The sequence below is a fragment of the Oncorhynchus mykiss genome, chromosome 16 (assembly GCF_057628025.1).
Source record: "Oncorhynchus mykiss isolate SJ-2025 chromosome 16, ASM5762802v1, whole genome shotgun sequence".
NCBI lineage: Eukaryota > Metazoa > Chordata > Actinopteri > Salmoniformes > Salmonidae > Oncorhynchus > Oncorhynchus mykiss.
The window spans coordinates 252,861-261,153 of record NC_143037.1 but is presented as its reverse complement, the minus strand read 5'-3'; positions in this window follow the sequence as shown (position 1 = coordinate 261,153).

Sequence of the window (8,293 nt, the reverse complement as noted above, 5' to 3'; positions counted from 1 at the left end):
TACTGGTATTCTTTTGTCGATTTATTTAATTGTTTATTAAATTATATTCTTAGCTCATTACTATTTAATAGTAGTAGCCATAATCCCTAAATGGCACTTTGCAGGGTTCTGGTTCAGTGAAGAAGAACCTCTAGGTTTCTGACGAAAGAACCCTATAAAAGGGGGATATGACGCAATCAAGGTTCTTTAAGGAACCTTTTCTACTAAAAGTGCATAAACTGTGTGCACACAGGCTAATGATAAGCACAATCTCACACCAAGTTCAGTTTTTGGAAAGAGCAACTTTTAAGTGAAAACTGGCACTGGTATATTTTGTGCATACACAATGTTTATATATTAGACACCTTTCTCTGGGAACCGAACGAGTAGGTTACAGCAGAGACTGTGTCTAAAGTAGAGAATCCCAACAGTATGTCAAGGCTACAGCAGAGAATCCCAACAGTATGTCTAGACTACAGCAGAGAATCCCAACAATAAGTCTAGACTACAGCAGAGAATCCCAACAGTATGTCTAGACTACAGCAGAGAATCCCAACAATAAGTCTAGACTACAGCAGAGAATCCCAACAATAAGTCTAGACTACAGCAGAGAATCCCAACAGTAAGTCTAGACTACAGCAGAGAATCCCAACAGTAAGTCTAGGTTACAGCAGAGAATCCCAACAGTAAGTCTAGACTACAGCAGAGAATCCCAACAGTAAGTCTAGGTTACAGCAGAGACTGTGTCTAAAGTAGAGAATCCTGCACATGTGCAGAAGCTTGTACCCCTAAAGAAAGGTCCTACCAATGTTTCTTCTTTGTCCAGTTTAGTGACCATGTTGACTTCTGAGGTTTTATTGTTTTTTTGTTTATTTTGACTGATAAATTGAACTACAAGGACATTATCCAGTATGCCTGGGTTATGAACTACAAGGACATTATCCAGTATGCCTGGGTCATGAACTACAAGGACATTATCCATTATGCCTGGGTGATGAACTACAAGGACATTATCCAGAATGCCTGGGTCATGAACTACAAGGACATTATCCAGTATGCCTGGGTTATGAACTACAAGGACATTATCTAGTATGCCTGGGTTATGAACTACAAGGACATTATCCAGTATGCCTGGGTCATGAACTACAAGGACATTATCTAGAATGCCTGGGTTATGAACTACAAGGACATTATCCAGTATGCCTGGGTTATGAACTACAAGGACATTATCCAGTATGCCTGGGTCATGAACTACAAGGACATTATCCAGTATGCCTGGGTTAGGAACTACAAGGACATTATCCAGAATGCCTGTGTTATGAACTACAAGGACATTATCCAGTATGCCTGGGTTATGAACTACAAGGACATTATCCAGTATGCCTGGGTCATGAACTACAAGGACATTATCCAGTATGCCTGGGTTATGAAATACAAGGACATTATCCAGTATGCCTGGGTTATGAACTACAAGGACATTATCCAGTATGCCTGGGTTATGAACTACAAGGACATTATCCAGTATGCCTGGGTCATGAACTACAAGGACATTATCCATTATGCCTGGGTTATGAACTACTTTACACACTATTTAACTTGTGTTGTTGACCAAGGTTGTTAACCGCTGTGGTAGCTCTGCTTTGTTGTGGTCAAGTTTACTAACCATATTAACCACTGTTGTTAATCTCCTAGCTGCAGCTTGTTGTCAAGGTTGTCAGGGTCAGAGGTTAAGTATCAGAGTTGGTCAGTCCTAATGGACGCTTTCTCTTGGGTGTCTGGTTTCCCTGTGTGTAGCTCCTAATGGCCTGGGTGATGACTTGTGGGTGTGTGTGTGTCTGTCCTCGGGGAGAGCTACTTAAGGCAGACCCTGAATCTAAATGAGTTTTGTGTGAATGAGGCTAAGGGTTGTTATGACTTGGTATTCCCATGGCGGTCTGCTGCAAGTCACAACCATTCTAGATGGATCTTAAATTAGTTCACCGTTGTGATTGATTATCAGGTAAAGACATTTCATCTGTCAATCATCTGAGATATTTTAACAACACATTAATCACAAGTCAACTTTAGTCAATATGTGTTTAATGAGATCATAGTAAGTCAAGATTGGTATTGTCCTGTTTTCTTACGTTAATATTCCGTTAGAGCTTAGGATCTTTCTTAGGGTCTAAGTTCTTGGGGGCCAAATGCCCATTAAACAGTCTGTCGTCACTCTGTTGTGAGTCCCGTCTTGTGGCGCTTCATGGTCCCCAGACTACTGCCATGTGGCCTCTGAGGCTCCCTGGCGGAGGCCCCCTGGCCCCTGGTGGTGTCCTGCTAAAAGCCAGTGTATGAATGCCCTCTGCTCCAGTCGTCACGTCTGCCTGGCCCCGGACAGACCACTCAAGTGGCCATTTTGGGACGTCCTGTCTTGTGGCACCCCACCCCCTTTCTGCACTTGGCCAACACTAGGCTGCTAGAGGACGTATGTCTCATCATAAGGGGAGTGTCTCATAGCCAACCCTGCCTGCCCTGCTCTCTCTCAATTTCAATTTAAGGGACTTCATTGGCATGGGAAACCATATGTTAACATTGCTAAAGCAAGTGAAATAGATTTTTTTTTAAATAACAGTTAACATTACACTCACAGAAGTTCCAAAAGAATAAAGACATTTCAAATGTCCTATTTTGAGGCGGCAGCCTAGTGGTTAGAGCGTTGGGCCAGTAACCAAAAGGTTGCAGGATTGAATGCCCGAGCTGGCAAAGTAAAACTCTGTTTTAAACCCACTGTTCCCCTGTAGGCCGTCATTGTAAATAAGAATTTGTTCTTAACTGACTTGCCTAGTTGCAGTTGAAGTCGGAAGTTTACATACACCTTAGCCAAATACATTCAAACTAAATTTTTCACAATTCCTGACAGTTAATCCTTGTAATAATTCCCTGTCTTAGGTCAGTTAAGATCACCACTTTATTTTAAGAATGTGAAATGTCAGAATAATAGTAGAGAGAATGATTTATTTTAGATTGTATTTCTTTCATCACATTCCCAGTGGGTCAGAAGTTTACATACACTCAATTACTATTTGGTAGTATTGCCTTTAAATTGTTTAACTTGGGTCAAATGTTTCGGGTAGCCTTCCACAAGCTTCCCACAATAAGTGGGGTTTTGGCCCAATCCTCCTGACAGAGCTGGTATAACTGAGTCAGGTTTGTAGGCCTCCTTGCTCGCACATGTTTTTTCAGTTCTGCCCACAAATTTTCTATAAGATTGAGGTCAGGGCTTCGTGGTGGCCACTCCAAAACCTTGACTTTGTTGTCCTTAAGCCATTTTTCCACAACTTTGGACGTGTGCTTGAGATCATTGTCCATGATGTCTTGAGATGTTGCTTTAATATATCCACATAATTTTCTTTCCTCATGATGCCATCTATTTTGTGAAGTGCACTAGTCCCTCCTGCAGCAAAGCACCCACACAACATGATGCTGCCACCCCTGTGCTTCACGGTTGGGATAGTGACCTCTGGCTTGCAAGCCACCCCCTTTTTCCTCCAAACATAACCATGGTCATTATGGCCAAACAGTGCTATTTTTGTTTCATCAGACCAGAGGACATTTCTCCAAAAGTACGATCTTTGTCCTCATGTACAGTTGCAAACCATAGTCTGGCTTTTTTATGGCGGTTTTGGAGCAGTGGCTTCTTCCTTGCTGAACGGCCTTTCAGGTTATGCCAATATAGGACTAATTTTACTCTGGATATAGATACCTTTGTACCGGTTTCCTGCAGCATCTTCACAAGGTCCTTTGCTGCTGTTCTGGGATTGATTTGCACTTTTCACATCGAAGTTCGTTCATCTCTAGGAGACAGAACGCGTCTCCTTCCTGAGGGGTATGAGGGCTGCGTGGTCCCATGGTGTTTATACTTGCGTACTATTGTTTGTACAGATGAACGTGGTACCTTCAGGTGTTTGGAAATTGCTCCCAAGGATGAACCAGACTTGTGGAGGTCGACAATTATTTTTCTGAGGTCTTGGCTGATTTATTTTGATTTTCCCATGATGTCAGCAAAGAGGCACTGAGTTTGAAGTTCAGCCTTGAAATACATCCACAGGTACACCTCCAATTGACTTAGATTATGTCAATTAGCCTATCAGAAGCTTCTAAAGCCATGACATCATTTTCTGGAATTTTCCATGCTGTTTGAAAGCACAGTCAACTTAGTGTATGTAAACTTCTGACCCACTGGAATTGCGATACAGTGAATTTTAAGTGAAATAATTTGTCTGTAAACAATTGTTGGAAAAACTGCTTGTGTCATGCACAAAGTAGATAATGAAAGAAATGTGTGTTGTGGTTGAAAAACAAGTTTTAATGACTCCAACCTAAGTGTATGTAAACCTCTGACTTCAACTGAAAATGAAGGTAAAATATATATACACTGCTCAAAAAAATAAAGGCAAGTGGCTCAGGTAGTGCAGCTCATCCAGGATGGGACATCAATGTGAGCTGTGGCAAGAAGGTTTGTGGTGTCTGTCAGCGTAGTGTCCAGAGCATGGAGGTGCTACCAGGAGACAGGCCAGTACATCAGGAGACGAGGAGGAGGCCGTAGGAGGGCAACAACCCAGCAGCAGGACCGCTACTTCCGCCTTTGTGCAAGGAGGAGCAGGAGGAGCACTGCCAGAGCCCTGCAAAATGACCTCCAGCAGGCCACAAATGTGCATGTGTCTGCTCAAACGGTCAGAAACAGACTCCATGAGGGTGGTATGAGGGCCCAACGTCCACAGGTGGGGGTTGTGCTTACAGCCCAACACCGTGCAGGACGTTTGGCATTTGCCAGAGAACACCAAGATTGGCAAATTCGCCACTGGCACCCTGTGCTCTTCACAGATGAAAGCAGGTTCACACTGAGCACATGTGACAGAGTCTGGAGATGCCGTGGAGAACGTTCTGCTGCCTGCAACATCCTCCAGCATGACTGGTTTGGCGGTGGGTCAGTCATGGTGTGGGGAAGCATTTCTTTCCATGTGCTCGCCATGTGCTCGTGCTCGCCAGAGGACTGCCATAAGGTACCGAGATGAGACCCCTTGTGAGACCATATGCTGGTGCGGTTGGCCCTGGGTTCCTCCTAATGCAAGACAATGCTAGACCTCATGTGGCTGGAGTGGGTCAGCAGTTCCTGCAAAGGAAGTCATTGATGCTATGGACTGGCCCGCCCGTTCCCCAGACCTGAATCCAATTGAGCACATCTGGGACATCATGTCTCGCTCCATCCACCAACGCCACGTTGCACCACAGACTGTCCAGGAGTTGGCGGATGCTTTAGTCCAGGTCTGGGAGGAGATCCCTCAGAAGACCATCCGCCACCTCATCAGGAGCATGCCCAGGCGTTGTAGGGAGGTCATACAGGCACGTGGAGGCCACACACACTACTGAGCCTCATTTTGACTTGTTTTAAGGACATTACATCAACGTTGGATCAGCCTGTAGTGTGGTTTTCCACTTTAATCTTGAGTGTGACTCCAAATCCAGACCTCCATGGGTTGATAAATTAGATTTCCATTGATAATTTGTGTGTGATTTTGTTGTCGGCACATTCAACTATGTAAAGAAAAAAGTATTTAATAAGAATATTTCATTCATTCAGATCTAGGATGTGTTATTTTAGTGTTCCCTTTATTTTTTTGAGCAGTGTATATTTTTTTACCATGTCTATATACAGTGTTGTAATGATGTGAAAAGTGTTCATGTTCAAAAGGGAAAATAAATAAACAGAAATATGGGTTGTATCTAAAATGGTGTTTGTTCTTCACTGGTTGACCTTTTCTTGTGGCAGCTGATCAAAAATCTTGATGCTGTGATTACTCACTATGGTTTTTGGCACAGTATATATGAGAGTTTATCCAAAAAAAAACTAATGTTTTATTCTTTGTTTATCTGTGTAATCTGAGTGAAATATGTGTCTCTAATATGGTCATACATTTGGCAGGAGGTTAGGAAGTGCAGCTCAGTTTCCACCTCATTTTGTGGGCAGTGTGCACATAGCTTCTCTTGAGAGCCAGGTCTGCCTACGGCGGCCTTTCTCAATAGCAAGGCAATGCTCACTGAGTCTACATAGTCACAGCTTTCCTTAAGTTTGGGTCAGTCACAGTGGTCAGGTATTCTGCCACTGTGTACTCTCTGTTTAGGGCCAAATAGCATTCTAGTTTGCTCTGTTTTTTTGTTCATTCTTTCCAATATGTCAAGTAATTATATTTTTGTTTTCTCATGATTTGGTTGGGTCTAATTGTGCTGCTGTCCTGGGGCTCTGTGGGGTGTGTTTGTGTTTGTGAACAGAGCCCCAGGACCAGCTTGCTTAGGGGACTCTTCTCCAGATTCATCTCTCTGTAGGTGATGGCTTTGTTATGGAAGGTTTGGGAATCGCTTCCTTTTAGGTGGTTCTCTGCTCTCTCTCTCTGTCCCTCTGCCAGCTCTCTCCCTGTCCCTCTGCCTGCTCTCTCTCTGTCCCTCTGCCTGATCTCTCTCTGTCCCTCTGCCTGCTCGCTCTCTGCCCCTCTCCCTGCACTCACTCTGTCCCTCTTCCTGCTCTCCCCCTTCTGCCTCTCTCTGTCCCTCTGCCTGCTCTCTCTCTGCCCCTCTGCCTGCTCTCTCTCTGCTCTCTCTCTGCCACTCTCCCTGCTCTCTCTGCCTGCTCTCTCTCTGCCTGCTCTCTCTCTGCCTGCTCTCTCTCTGCCCCTCTCGCCCTGCTCTCACTCTGTCCCTCTCTCTGCTCTCACTCTGTCCCTCTCCCTGCTTTCTCTCTGCCTGCTCTCTCGCTGTCTCTCTCCCTGCTTTCTCTCTGCCTGCTCTCTCTGCTCTCTCTCTGCTCTCTCTCTCCCTGCTCTCTCTCTGTCTACTCTCTCTATGCCTGCTCTCTCTCTCTGCTTTCTCTCTGCTCTCTCTCTCCCTGCTCTCTCTCTGCCTGCTCTCTCTCTGCTCTCTCTCCCTGCTTTCTCCACCTGACAGTTTGTTCCTGCTGTCAGTAGCCTCCTCCTATAAAGCCAGTGTTATCTGTAGTTTTAAGTGCAGCTCACAGACGCCACAGACAGACGGCAGGAGCGTAGCAGCAGAGACACCCTACTCTGGGCCTGCCTTTGGTTGCACACAGGAAGTGGGTCCCTAGCAGATCCAGAGCCCCCCGGACTCCCTGTCTGGCCCCAGTCCAGACACCTAGTCCCAGACCTCCAGGTGCCTCCAGTCCAGACCCCTCGACCCAGACCCCTCGACCCAGTCCAGACCCCTCGACCCAGACCTCTAGGTGCCTCCAGTCCAGACCCCTCGACCCAGTCCCCTCGACCCAGACCCCTCGACCCAGTCCAGACCCCTCGACCCAGACCTCCAGGTGCCTCCAGTCCAGACCCCTCGACCCACTCCCCTCAACCCAGACCCCCAGGGGCCTTCAGTCCAGATCCCTCGACCCTTTCCAGACCCCTCGACCCAGTCAAGTCCCCTCGACCCAGACCAGATCCCCTCGACCCAGGGGCCTTCAGTCCAGACGTTAATGGAGGGAGACACAGCATATTAACTCGATGTGGCCTTGAGAATGACTGACCTGATCCATTGTTTAAATCTTCTAGTTTCTCTCTTTCCTCCCCCTCATAAATTGCTATAAGACTGTTAGAGATAACCTGTTGGTTAGTAACTTGTTACAACTAGTTAATTACCTGTTGTGACTGGTTTATAACCTGTTGGTTTATAACCTGTTGTAACTGGTTTTTAACCTGTTGGTTTATAAACTGTTGTGACTGGTTTATAACCTGTTGGTTTATAACCTGTTGTAACTGGTTTATAACCTGTTGGTGTATAACCTGTTGGTGTATAACCTGTTGGTTTATAACCTGTTGGTTTATAACCTGTTGGTTTATAACCTGTTGGTTAATAATCTGTTGGTGTATAACCTGTTGGTTTATAACCTGTTGGTTTATAACCTGTTGGTTTATTACCTGTTGTAACTGGTTTATAACCTGTTGGTTTATAACCTGTTGGTTTATAACCTGTTGGTTTATAACCTGTTGGTTTATAACCTGCTGGTTTATAACCTGTTGGTTTATAACCTGTTGGTGTATAACCTGTTGGTTTATAACCTGTTGTAACTGGTTAATAACCTGTTGATTTATTACATGTTGGTTTATTACCTGTTGTAACTGGTTTATAACCTGTTGGTTTATAACCTGTTGGTTTATAACCTGTTGTAACTGGTTTATAACCTGTTGGTTTATAACCTGTTGGTTTATAACTTGTTGGTTTATAACCTGTTGGTTTATAACTTGTTGGTTTATAACCTGTTGGTTTATAACTTGTTGGT